The sequence below is a fragment of the Quercus robur genome, chromosome 9 (assembly GCF_932294415.1).
Source record: "Quercus robur chromosome 9, dhQueRobu3.1, whole genome shotgun sequence".
Classification (NCBI taxonomy): Eukaryota; Viridiplantae; Streptophyta; class Magnoliopsida; order Fagales; family Fagaceae; genus Quercus; species Quercus robur.
The window spans coordinates 44,975,883-44,990,273 of NC_065542.1; the positions used below are offsets into that span (position 1 = coordinate 44,975,883).

The following is a 14,391-nucleotide window of genomic DNA, read 5'->3' on the forward strand; positions in this document are numbered from 1 at the left end:
GAAAATATACTTTAATGTCAAATTATTTGGTAAGCACTCTTAATTAAAATATCTTGCTATAATCACAAAAGGTCACAGTGAGATTCGTGCATTCTTTTATGCCACAATTTCCTGTTTTCATAACATTTTTTTTTTTTAAAGAGTAGTACTACGTATACAACATTTTCATAACATTTTCACAATAATTTTTTTTTTTTTTTTTTGTGAGAAGGTTCACAACAAATCCAGTTGACAGGTTGTTGCAGATTTTTAATTTAAATCCACCACTGAAATTACTTTCTTATGCACCAGTAACTACAAATAACAACTTGTCACATAAAATTGTTGTGAAAATATTGTAGACATATCATTTCTCTTTTTGAAAAACCTTTTCCATAAATAAATTAAAATTAAAAAAAAAAATAAAAAATAAAAAATAAAAAAAAGTAATCTCCAGCTTCACATTGTAGGGCATAAATTCCTTCACTTTATGTCATACATTTTCAAAAGAAGACATGCTATAATATAAAACTGCATGAGTAGATTTTGATATATTTTGATAAATAAGAAAGTTAAATCCAACATGATAATCTTCTTTGATACTTCATCATTGTGTTTTCACACTGTAAATCAAAATGTTGAGCATGCATTTATATTCCAGCATATAGGTAATTAATTAATCAATCCGGAGTAATTAATTAAGCCTCATCAGCCAATCCATTAATAATGATGACATTGAAAGGCAATGCCCAGTCCATATTGCAATTCAAGTACTTGAGCTCCAAGAAAAGAATTACGCACGTCAATCAGTCAATGTTTGTATATATAGGAATAGGACCTGTTGTGTTGACTTATCTCCAAGAATCATGCTCACAAAATAAAGTATGGATTTCTATCACTTGTTATGCAAGATTAAAGGCGGTTTGCATGGCTTTAACTTGATCCGAAAGTAACTTCTTTTGACTTTAAGGCACTCCGCTTGAATTCAGTGTATCATTTGAATAGAATTAAGAAGGAAGAAGACCTTTCCTCTCTGTAAAGCTTTTTACTTAAGCCTTGCAATTTCTCTCTCTCTTTCGCGTGGAATTCGTAGTCATCTCTCTTTCGGTTTCAGCTACAGAAGAAACAAAGGAACGAAAGAGAGATGACTACGAATTCCACCAAAAATAAAGAAGGAAGAAGACCTTTCCTCTCTGTAAAGCTTTTTACTTAAGCCTCTTGCAATTTCTCTTCTCTTTCGGTTACAGAAGAAACAAAGGAACGAAAGAGAGATGACTACGAATTCCACCAAAAAGCCATTATCAAAGTCAGGATCCTAAGTAGAACCTAAAAGAAATAGGTGGAATTCATCCATGGATAGTGACTTAATTTATAAGTTGAATAATTATATAAATTATGAATTCATCCATAAAAAATAAAAATAAAAAAGAAAAAGAAACAAAGATTTGCATCGATGTGAAGTAATTTGTATATTATACATAAGTAAATTCCCTTTTTTTCCCTCTAATATACAAACAACAAAAACTAATATCTAACACAAGCAACTCTGAAATAATTAGATTTTGTCAATATGATCAACTGATACATGAAATTGAAGATTTAAGATTATCAAAGTTCAAATCCCTTATGTTTGCAATATATATTCATGCTTACAATGATCAAAATTCATATGGAACACTTAGAATGATGATAAAATAAAATAAAATAAAATAATTAGTTTTTAGTAGGATCGTAAGATCATACGATCCTACAAAGTGGATCGTGATTTTGACAACATGCCCACCCATTTACATGCTGGGACACCACTCCAAGTCTCCAACCCAAAAGATTAGACCAAATGAACTTGGGTCTATGAATTTGAACTTGTCACTTTTCTTCATTTTACCTTACCTGGGACTCAATATGCACGTGTACATGAGCAGGAATAGGAACCAAAAAAAAAAAAAAAACAAGCTAGTTCGACAGGAGAAAAACCTTCGAGAGACATTACTTTAGGCCCTCTGGATGGATGGAAATCCACCTTATAGGCATTAAGTCTTTCTTTGATGTAGGAGCAATCCTATGAGTTACTTGATTTGATAGGCATGATATTGTTAGTGAGCTGCAGAATGTCATTACTTAAAAGTTCTGATTTCCCTTGAACAATGAGCATTATAAGAAGCTTTATTATGACTTTCTTGGTCTAAGGAGTGCATGACTAGCATATTGAAGTGTACGTAGTAGAAAAACAGGTTCATCCATTGCCAATGCTTTCGACACTAACACTGAAGCACCATAAAGAGTGTAATTTGGGACCAAATCTGGGAGTGTCATACATCTACACGTGAGAGGCACTACAAAAAAGATTGCTATTTGCGACAAAACTTTTTCGACGACTACAAAAAGCCGTTGGAAAAACTAGCTTTTTCGATGGCAAGTCTCTTTCGTCGACAATTACTCGTCAAATATTAAAACATTTGTGACAGCAAAATAAGTCTGTCGAAAATGCCTATTATATTTGTCGAAAATATGATTTTTTTTGGAGGGAAGTGTTCCCGCCTTACTTTTTGTAATGGAATAAAAATATTTGTCGCTAATAAAGTATTATTTATGACGACCGGAGAAAAACCGTCGGAACTATTAACACTTGTGACGGCTTTCATGCATCGAAAATACCAAAAATATATTTTTTATGGTGTTAGTATTTGTGACAAACATTCTTCCATCGTAAATATAAAAGAGAATATTAGCGATAGACATAAAGCCATCAAAAATGGTAAAATATTTTGGAGGGAAAATCCCCCCCCCCTTAGTTTTCACATTTGTGATGACATTTATCCATCACAATTATTATTTTTTATTTTTCTAATTGAGTTTGTATTTGCGACGAACATGTTGACCGTCGTAAATAGTTAATTTGTTTTAAAAGAAAGAATGTATTAGTGATGGACTTGGATCCCTCGCAATAAATAAGATTTGCGATGTACCTAAGCTGTCGACAATGATAATTTTTTCAAAGGGGGAATTCATGCCCTTATTTTTCATGTGTTTAACTCTTTTTTTTTTTTTTTCACTATATATTGCATTTGTTATTTGCAACGAACATGTTGGTTGTCGTTAATAGTTAAAATTTTCTTAAGAAAAGAAAGTACTAGTGACGGTAAGGTAAATCCGTCACAATAAAGATTATTTCCAACATACATATGGCCATAAAAAATGGTTATTTTCTTTGAATGGTGAATTTTCCTCAATCTTAATTTTAAAAGCTGCTTAAAAACATCTTTCTAGACCCTCCAAGTACTTAAGGGCTATTTTGGTCATTTTAGAGGTAAAAGGTATTTTGATCATCTTAAAGGTTTGAGGGGCACTTTGGTCATTTTGTAGGTTTTGGGTTGTGTTTTGGTTATTTTAGAAGTTTATGGGTATTTCAGTCATCTCCTAGCTTTGATGTTGTATTTCAGCCATTTTGGATGGTCGGATTGTGTCAATAGGGTTAATCAAAGTTTTCCATTAGGTGGGTACAACAATATGTGTCCATCATGCAACCAGATAGAGATCCAAAATTTGACCATTGGATTGGAAGAAAGTGGTGAAATATTTGTGTTTGTAAATTACAATGACAATCAGATGGCCAGATTGTGAGAACAGAGTAGTCAAATCTTGCAAAAATTCGTCAAAGACTATTAAACTTGTTCAATCTTTGGTCAAACTTCAAAGTTGGTTCTAGGACCACTAGATTTGATCAAATTAGGTTGATCAGGGAGGATTTAATTGGGTTTTGGGTATTAGTTAGTGTTTTAAGGTTTTCTAGATTTTCATGTTTTTATCAGTTTCAAATTTTAAAATAGCAAAACAAGGTAGTCAAAAGTCACATACAAATTCATTATGGTCATTTTGTAGATTTTCGGTTGTGTTTTTTAGATCATTTTCTCAATTCTTAGTAATGTTTATAGAGTATATAACTATCTTGAAAGAGTATTGAATATTTTTAGTGATTGAAGTTTCATGATAGGTGGATACAACAACACACTTTCATCTTATGCCATAATCCGATTTAAAATTTGACCATTGGATTGAAAGAGTGTGATAAAATATTTGTTTTGATGAACTTTGAGCTCAATCAAATGGTTGGATTGTGAGAACGTGACCAATCAAAATTTCTTGATGTGTTGGTACAATGACACATGTCCATAATGTTCTAGACATAAATCCAAAATCTAACCGTTGGATTGGAATAATGTAATGATATATTGGTGTTTGTAAAGTATGACAAAAATCAAACAGTCGGATTGTGAAAAATGAGTAGTCAAAGTTTGCAAAACTTGGTCAAAATTAGTCAATATTTGGTCAAACATGGTCAACATTGAAGTTGGGTCTATGACCCATTGGAAAACTGAAAAATTGTGGGTACATAGTAAGTAATCCCTTCGCTACATCCACATCTTCATTTTTTAAATCATCCACAAGTCACATTCAAATTCAAGCTTTGGACAATGTGAAGAATGTCTCTCATCTCTCTTCCTATTTTAAATTGAGATATTGAATAAATAAACAATCTATCTTCTTTTATCAAAAAAGAAATCTTGATGTAAAAAAAAAAAAATGCAAGAAGTGAGATTTCATAGTGTTTCTATCTTTTATTAACAATAATAATAATAATAATAATAAAAAGTGATATTTCAAAGTGACAACAACAACAACAACAACAACAAAAAAGTAGTGGCGTGGTTGTCATAAATTAAATAAATAGTTTTGTTATAAAAATAAATAAATAAATAAAGTTATATTGATTTAAAACAAACCCAGCCATGCCCCTTATTATTATTATTTTTTTATAAAAAAGAAAACCCCACAATATCTTTTTTACCTTAAAAAAAAAAAAAAAAAAAAAAAAAAAAGAAAAAAGAAAAAAGAAAAAGAGGAAAAGACAAAACCCTAGCACTCTCCCTCTCCCTTTCACTAAAAAACCAGCGCCCCCACCCTTTTTTTTTTTTTTTTCAATCCCCTGCCTCCCTTGCCCCCTCACTCAATTAACACACCTATTTCACTATTCACTAAAAAACAAGCGCCCCCACCTTTTTTTTTTTTCTTTTCAATCCCCTGCCCTCCCTTGCCCCCTCACTAAATTAACACACCTATTTCACTAAAAAAAAAAAAAAAAAAAAACCCCTTATCTCCATCTACTGTTCATTCTCACTCTTTCTCCCAATCATAATCAAACCCAAAAAGTTGGTCTTCTTAGATCCTTATCTTTGGATTTTTTTTTTTTCTTTTTTGTTAATGTATTGTGGTTTGGTAAATTTATTTGCTTGTTTATTTCATTTATCTAAATTTTGAGTTTGGTTTAGATATACCTCTTTCATAATATATCATCTAGTATTGTAGGCAAAGTTCTTGATAGTTTGGTACAAGACCATAGTGTAATGTTTATGTGTATTGGTGGCCTCAACTAATCTATTTCACTATTCACTAAAAAACACCTATTTCACTATTCACTCAATTAACACACCTATTTCACTATTCACTAAAAAACAAGCGCCCGCACCTTTTTTTTTTCTTTTCAATCCCCTGCCCTCCCTTGCCCCCTCACTAAATTAACACACCTATTTCACTAAAAAAAAAAAAAAAAAAAAAAAAAAAAAAAAAAAAAAAAAAAAAAAAACCCCTTATCTCCATCTACTGTTCATTCTCACTCTTTCTCCCAATCATAATCAAATCCAAAAGGTTGGTCTTCTTAGATCCTTATCTTTGGATTTTTTTTTTTTTCTTTTTTGTTAATGTATTGTGGTTTAGTAAATTTATTTGCTTGTTTATTTCATTTATCTAAATTTTGGGTTTGGTTTAGATATACCTCTTTCATAATATATCATCTAGTATTGTAGGCAAAGTTCTTGATAGTTTGGTACAAGCCCATAGTGTAATGTTTGTGTGTATTGGTGGCCTCAACCAATCTATTTCACTATTCACTAAAAAACACCTATTTCGCTATTCACTCAATTAACACACCTATTTCACTATTCACTAAAAAACAAGCGCCCCCACCTTTTTTTTTTCTTTTCAATCCCCTGCTCTCCCTTGCCCCCTCACTAAATTAACACACCTATTTCACTAAAAAAAAAAAAAAAAAACCCTTATCTCCATCTACTGTTCATTCTCACTCTTTCTCCCAATCATAATCAAACCCAAAAGGTTGATCTTCTTAGATCCTTATCTTTGGATTTTTTTTTTCTTTTTTGTTAATGTATTGTGGTTTAGTAAATTTATTTGCTTGTTTATTTCATTTATCTAAAATTTGGGTTTGGTTTAGATATACCTCTTTCATAATATATCATCTAGTATTGTAGGCAAAGTTCTTGATAGTTTGGTACTAGCCCATAGTGTAATGTTTGTGTGTATTGGTGGCCTCAACCAATCTGTTGATTCATGGGAAGCGTTTTTCACTTGATAATAGTGTTTTGTTCAATTTGTGTTTTAACCTTTTAGAGTTTTCCCTGTTTGAGTTTGCCTCTTCTTTGTTAGTAAAGTTCCAAGTAAAGACAAAAGTAGCTTATAGTTATATAATAGGATTGGTGATTATATTATTCTTTTATTATTTATATTCAATATATATTGATAGATCATATTAGACTAAAGAATAAATGTAGTTCAAACACACACACACGTGTATATATAACAATCTCTAAAGTTATATTATTTTATTTATATTTATATTAAAAATGAAAAATACCAAAGTTCTAAATTTTTTTTCCAATATTTTCTATAAATTAACTTATGATATGATAAGTGGTTATTGGAGGGAACAATCAGTCAATTGAAAGAGGTGATAGCTTTTATTATAGAAAATATTTTGAAATCGATGGGCTTTAATTATATGCAAGAAACTACTACACATAAATATTTTCTCAGTATAATCAACATTAAATTTTTTTTTGCTATTTTATTTAGGTTGTCGAAATAAGTGATAAATATGCTCATTATAATTTTCAATTAATTGTTATTGTTGGTACATATGTGATTTCATGTGACTTGTTGTGGTGATGGATATATTGTTAAGGGTGATGGTGATGTACTATTAATATGGTTATTGGTGGTAGATGTATTCTTTTAAGTTCTCATTAACTAGAACACTACAATGTTCTTATATATTTATTCAGTTTAATTTAAAATATTGCAGACCAATGCTAGAGGAGGAGATCACAATGTAAATAATGACACAAGATGACTATGAGGAGGAAGATGACTCTTAGATGGAGGACGACACTAACTCAGATGATAATTGATCTTCCAATATTTATGCTTTCAAGTTTAGTAAAGGATATAATATAGCCTTCGTGTATTATTGAACAACATGCTATTTTGTAGACCTTTTAATATTTTCATTTTTAATGCACTTATTAGTTTTGAACAATTATGGATTTGTGTTTGTTATTTGAATGGAGAAACTTTTATGAACAATTATGGATTTGTGTTTGTAATTTATATATTAATTATTCCATATACAGAAATATTTGATATTATCAAATAAAATAAAAATATCATAAATTTTTTTTCGACAGAGCTATTTTTTTGTAAATAATGTATGAGTGACGAGATAAATGGTTTTTCATAACGGCTAAAGTTCGTCAAAAAAAAGTAATTGGTTGCATTGATGTTATATTTTCAATGAAAAACTAGGTATTTACGATGACTTTTAGTCGTCGAAAAAATACAATAATGACGGTCATTGTTCATCGTAAAAGGTATTTGGTCGACCAACTTCCTTGTTTGAAGTTCTATTTTTGACGACAAGGCAAGTATTTATGATGACTTTTAGTTGTCGAAAAAAATACATTAACGACAGCCTTAGTTCGTCGCAAACTCTATTTGGTCGTCCAACTTCCTCGTATGAAGTTGAATTTGCGACGGCAATTATTAAGTACTTACGACGAAGTTTTGCTGTCGAAAATAAGTGTTAGCGACGGCCTTGTCGGCAATATAGTATTACCGACAAAGCTTTTGCTGACGGACGTCGACGGCTTTTTGTGCTTTTGTGATGAACTTTGACCATCGCAAATAAGCTTATTTTTTGTAGTGAGGGTTTTTTCCCGTCTCTAGGTTTTCTTTGGAAACCATAGAACGGTGAAATATTTTCCTATCTTCAGATAGGCATCTTCCCCTCTGGTGGCTTCCCCTTCATCCTCTCCCTCCTGCACAATCCTACATCTCTCACTATGGAAGATATTACAAGTAAATGGTATAGAATATCATTAAATCAAACTGAAAACTAAACTGTTTCCCTCACTCCCACAGTCGCGAGGAACAGTAAGGTCCTAGTGGCAAAGTTCTTTACAAGAGACGGATTAATATGGAGGCAATCCTACACACGCTAAAGAGTATGTGGAAGACTGAAAAGAGTTTTGACATTCATTATCTCGGCTCTAATATGGTCTTGATCCTCTTCGATGAAGAATGTGACCTCGACCACATTCTGATGCGTGGCCCATGGTCTTTTGACAAGTATCTACTTGGCTTATATAAGGTAGAGCGCAACAAATCAGTGAAGAATGCATAGAAGTTTTTGGGTTTAGATACACGACCTTCCAATTCAACACACGAACAAAGTGAATGCAAAGGCTATTGGTAACTCAGTGGGTTTCATTGAACAGGTGGATGCTTCTCCAATGGGGGATTGCCCGGGTAGATGTCTCCGCATTCGTATTAACATTGATATTGGTCAAACTTTATGTCAAGGTATCAAGGTAAACATTGGAGAATCATCTCCCCAATGGGTTTCCTTCCAATATGAGCGTATGCCAATATTTTGTTACTGGTGCCGATTGTTAAATCATGATGAAAGGGATTGCAAACTTTGGGTCCGTAGTAAGGACACCCTACAGAAGGAAGACCAGCAATACGGTGTGTGGTTGAAAGCCAATTTAGAACGGCCCCAACAACACTCTGTCATTGCTCCCCAAATGCCAGTTAGTCGAGAACCCATTATCCAGGAAGCCTAAGCCAATGTGGCAGCCACCACCACTGGTGCTGGCGAATCTACCACCACAGTCAACAAAGTACGGAAACATCCATAAACCTCGGAAGTTAATGCTAGCCAACATGCCCTGACACGTATGTAGACATTAAATGACCCTGATCTTTTCTGTTCACATCTTGATGGGATAGACCAAGCATTGAATATCCCTCCGCAAAATCAACCGTTACCTTCAACTAACACTCTTTCACTTGCTAGACAAGAACTCCTAACAACTGGCATGCCACAACCAGACATGGAAACATTGAATTCAGCGAAACAGTTTCATGTGAAGCCGCCTCAATTCACTACGCTCAAGACCGATATGGAAGTAGCTAAAACATCAAACAAGGTCAAAGTTGTTGGGCTAAGTCATGGGCCCGCTATTACTGCGCCAACCATCAAGACCCAATTGAAAGGTACATCAACAAGAAAAGGTTCAGCCCAACGCATAACTTCCCCCATGGAAACAGACATATCCCGTTTGGGCTCAAGGCGCAAACCCAGTGGAAGCACATTTGAAGCAGTTCTGAACCCAGATAAGAAACAAAAGGTGGATGAAGACACTATGGCCTTAAGCAAGCTCTTTGCTAAACAATTAGGATCAGCAGTGGCTGCTACGCAACACCGCTGGGTCCAATGAGTACCATCAACTGGAACTATCGGGAGCTTCGGAACCCTTGCACAGTTCGTGCTCTCAAGCGAGCATTACAGAAGGAAGCACCCCAATTCATCTTTTTGATGGAGACGAAGCTGTCACAAGAAGCAATGAAGTACAAACAGAAAGAACTAGAATACACACAAGGCTTAGCAATCTCTAGCCATGGTCAGAGCGAGGGCCTAGCACTTCTATGGAAACCGGACTCGAAGGTAGCAGTTCAAGGTTTCATGCTAGCACATCGATGCTCATGTCACATGCACCATTACAAGATTAACATGGAGATTAACGACCTTTTACGAACAACCAAACACAAGTAGGCGTGAAGAAACATGGTCTATCCTTGAATCTCTTGGACATTTCAACCACCTCTCTTGGCTATGTATTGGGACTACAATGAGATTATCAGTCAAGCAGAAACATCGGGATGTCATATTCATCCAGCCAGGCAACTTGACCGATTCCACCAAGTCATAAATCACTATTGTAACACCCCGACCCAATTTTTATAATTAAGCTATGTTTAAGTAGTTAAGTATTATTAATATTTTAAGCCACTTACTTAAAAAAATTAATATAAGAGTATTTAATAAACATATTATTTTATAATGTCATTAAATAAGAATTGTAAAGATTATAAATAATTGAAATGACTATTTGTATTATAAATATATACTTAGCATGTACAAAAATATATTAAGTGGGTTAAGTTATTACATACATAGTTGGTATTTTAATTAAGTATGATGAATGAGATAGTATGGTAGAAATTTCACCCACATGCAACCAATGGGAATTCAACACGTAATGCCAAAGTTTCATGCATGTTGACAACCCAAAGACCAAGACTTGGTTGGCCATGCAATCACCAAGCTCCACCTTATTTCTTCCTTGACTTTGTCAGGACAAACATCCAAGAATCCTCTCCATTTCCACAGGTCCATGCAAAATCAGAATTCTCACCTCTAACTTTACTCTCTTTTCTCTTAAGGAATGTGCTAGGAACTCTCTTAAGTTCCTTTTGTCAAACCCATGGGTCCACACTTTGAAAGAAAGACAAGACTCCATCCTATTTCTTCTTCATACTCTGTCAAAGTAATTAGAACATATATCATCTTTTAATATGATGGATATAACTTTATAAAGGTAAGGATGTATATATAAATATATATATATATATATATATATGTATGTATATGCAAAGTGATATTATTCTTGTAGAAAAGTGTGAGTGTGAATGCAAGAAATTATTTTGTAGGAAAGTTTGAGTGTGAATGCAAGAAAGTTGAAAAGTGGGTGTGATTTTTCTTTCCCTAGCCATACACGTATCCACCCCAAATTTTCCACATCTCTTATCTCTTTTGCTGCCCCAAAAGTCTTCTCCTTGCCTTATTTTCTTGGCTGCATCAGATCAAAATTTCAGCCCCTCTTTCCCTACTCTTTTCCTTGTTCTTTGTTTCTTTCTTCTCCCCTTCTTACATGGCAGCCCTCCCTCTCTCACCAAAGCAAAATATCCCTCTCTAAAGAAGAAATTAAAGAGTTAACACTAAAATTTCAGCTTCAAATTGTTGGGGGTAAGTAATCAAAACTTCATTTATTTATTTTTACTTCTTTATCCTCTATCCTGATTTTAGAGGCTGAACTATGATTCTGTGTTAGTGATCGAAAGTTTGATGATATTTTGATAAATTGAATGCTTATTAACATATTTTAATATGTATACTATAGGTATAAAAATACCCAAATGAAATTAAGGCCTATTGCTAATTTTATGATGATTATGTAAGAATATGTACTGAAGCTGTCTCTGTGACAGATTTGATGTTTACAACAAGAAAAATATGTATTAAATCATATTCTATGAATTAGGATGCTAGGAGTAGTTTTTATGAATTCTAAGACACACATGGTTGTTATGGAAGTGGTCTCACAGAATTTGGATGAACATAAAAATAATGGTTTAATTTTTTAAGTTGCAAGAAAATCTGTCAGGACAGATTTGAGTATGCTGTCTTGTGTGATTTTTAGTAAATCATGGGTTTATTCTTTGACTCCGAAATTTTTATGGTAGATACTGAACATACAAGGGAGTGGTTCTGTAAAATTTCATAACAATTGGATGTGCCTGAACAGCCCGTTTATATTTTACAAATGAGGCATATGCTGCTGGAATAAAACAGTGAACAGAAAGGGACATGCCTAACTTTGAGGATTTAATTCCAAAGTTAGGGTGAATTTTTTGAGATATAATTTAATATGCTTATCTTTTGGTATGTCTCAATCATAGATTAATTTTTGTGTAACTTGTTTTGAAGTTTAGTACTCAAAGGACGGGTTCTAAACCATGAGACAGTGGTATTTATGAAGCTGTTTTGTCCGGCGTGTTGTATGTTACCATATGAATGTATATAAATGTACATAGTTACATGACCATGCTTAAAGGATTTTATATTTATGCATGCATTATTGCCCTAACCACAAAGCGCCTTTTGAAATAAAGTTGGCTCTTCTAAAGATATGGGATTAATATAAGAATGTTGGTTTCTCTAGGATTTTGTACCTGTTGTTTGATGAATGCATTTTTGTTTGTGAGAACCTCGTTGAGGTGGGATTAGGATTTCCTTGATTCTAAGAGATAGGCTTTGAGATGAATGTGTAAGTCTATGACAAAGAAATTATGGATAGTAATAAGCTTCGATTTATGGTTTAGGTGTTACCAGTATCTAAGTCTAAGCTCCTTCAACTATAGGCTCTCAGTTCCTCTGCTTTCAAGTAAGGGATAAGTTATATGGGCATTTGGTAAGTCATGAGGTTATTTTAAAGTATATTATGCATTAAAATGTTTTTGATTAGAGATATGACATGTAATCATTATTCTGACAAAGACATGTTCGTGAGCTTTCGAAAAACTTATGTATATGATTTAAGCATATTGATGCCATTACTAATTTCCACGAACATGATGTTTAATGAAAAGAATGGAAATGCTATTATTATGAGATGTTATGCAAAATAAGAAATTTCAGTATAATGTAAAGTAGGAAATGTTTTCAGGTTATGTCCTCTGGTAATCTGAACTCTGTCAGCAAGGGTTAATTACTGTCTTTCCATGGAAAATGTTATATGATTGGCCATTAAGTGGGACTGGCTCTGCTGTACCCGCCCCTTGTTAGTTACGGCCAACTTGTGGGGGAAACCAACCTACTCCCATGGTTGGAAGATATGTATTATGATGTGATCCTGGGAATACCTGGTATTGTGGAGAATGCTGGATGCTTAGCACCGTGGTGCTAGAAGCCTCCCAAATAAGTACAAACTTATTAGATATAGGCTATCCAATAAGTTATTTATGAACAGTTATATTATATTATTAATCATGAGAGAATGATTTTGTTTAAATGCATTATGAAAAGTTAAAAGCTCTCATGAAAAGAAGTTTCTGATAAAAAGAAAAGTTGTTCATTAAAGATAAAAGTTTCTGAAGTTCTGTTGTACTATAAAAATAAAGTTTCTGATGAAAGTACAAGTTTACGTTTAAAAGTTATCAGATATATGTTTTTATGAAACGTTAAGTTTTATGACCATGAAAAATATAGCATTTTATGAGAAGAAGTTTATAAAGAAAAGTTTTCTTATTAGTCAAGATATTTCTAGTTTAATACAAAGTTGCCCATTATCTGATTTAAGTTAAAATAATTATTTTGTAATGAGAATATATATATGGCGACTTTGTAGGAAATGAAAGAAATTTAATCCGAAAGGTTTTGGTAATATTAAACCGATAAGAAAAATGAGAGCAATTATTTTCTATGAAGAGTGTATAAGCTATTATTATGAATAGTATAAAATACTATGCATGAAAAGATGTTCTCCTGTTCGAATATTCATAGAATGAAATGATTTGATTTACATGCATCCTTATTGAATTCTCATATATCTTACATTTACTGAGCTGTGTAGCTCACCCCTTCCACTCTTTCAGTTAGCAGGTTTTATTTTGGAGCAGAGGGAGCCTTAGTCAAGTTTTGGAAGGAGCTGGTTTTAGTTTTATATGTATAGATCCTAAATTTAGCAATATGATGTTTAGATTTGTAGTATTGTGTATTTTAGGATCTAATGAAAGTGTATACCTTAAAGTATTAAGAGATGTATTATGTGAAATTCTGAATTTGAACAATTGGTGGATTATGTCAATTTTTGAGTACAATGTAGATGCTCTGAATATTAAGCGAAAAGTTATATCATTTAAGTAAGGAAACAAGGATGAAAAGTAAGAGGGAAGCTGTTGGTAAAAGTTTTGTAAAAGTTAAGTTGGTTCTTGTTAATATCAGGTTTAGGCTTGATATTAGCATGCCGGTCATGGTCACAAATCCGGGTATCGGGTTTGGGTCGTGACAACTATGGCTTCCATGGCTTGGGATTTGTTGGCTCCCCTTTCACCTAGTAAAAAAACAATGGATCACAAGGCCATTTATGCATTCGTCTAAATAGAGCACTTGCGACTACTACATGGAAACGGCTATTCCAAGGGACCGTTGTTCATCATCTCTCATCTTCAACCTCAGACCATTGCATGCTTTCTCTTCGCATTTGAAACTATCGTCATCACCGAAGGCCATACAAGAAAATCTTCAAGTTTGAAGAAATGTGGTTACGAGACCCTCGTTGTGCAAAGGTGGTGGAAGATTCTTGGCATTAAGATCTATATAAACCTGATGGGCATACGATGACAAATTGCCTTGAGAGCTGTAAAGATAGGCTGCTGGCT

General features: G+C 33.2%; 1 long non-coding RNA gene across 2 annotated transcripts; it reads left to right on the forward strand.

The window, feature by feature from the left end:
- Positions 1 to 10,873: 10,873 nt before the first annotated feature.
- Positions 10,874 to 13,817, forward strand: LOC126698626 (uncharacterized). 2 transcript variants are annotated; one of them, XR_007646539.1, is made up of 3 exons: positions 10,874 to 11,197; positions 12,334 to 12,422; positions 12,678 to 13,817. It is a non-coding gene; the product is annotated as an uncharacterized LOC126698626 (long non-coding RNA). The 2 variants fall into 2 exon arrangements; XR_007646540.1 differs by having other exon boundaries at positions 10,897 to 11,197; positions 13,606 to 13,817.
- The last annotated feature ends 574 nt before the right edge of the window (positions 13,818 to 14,391 follow it).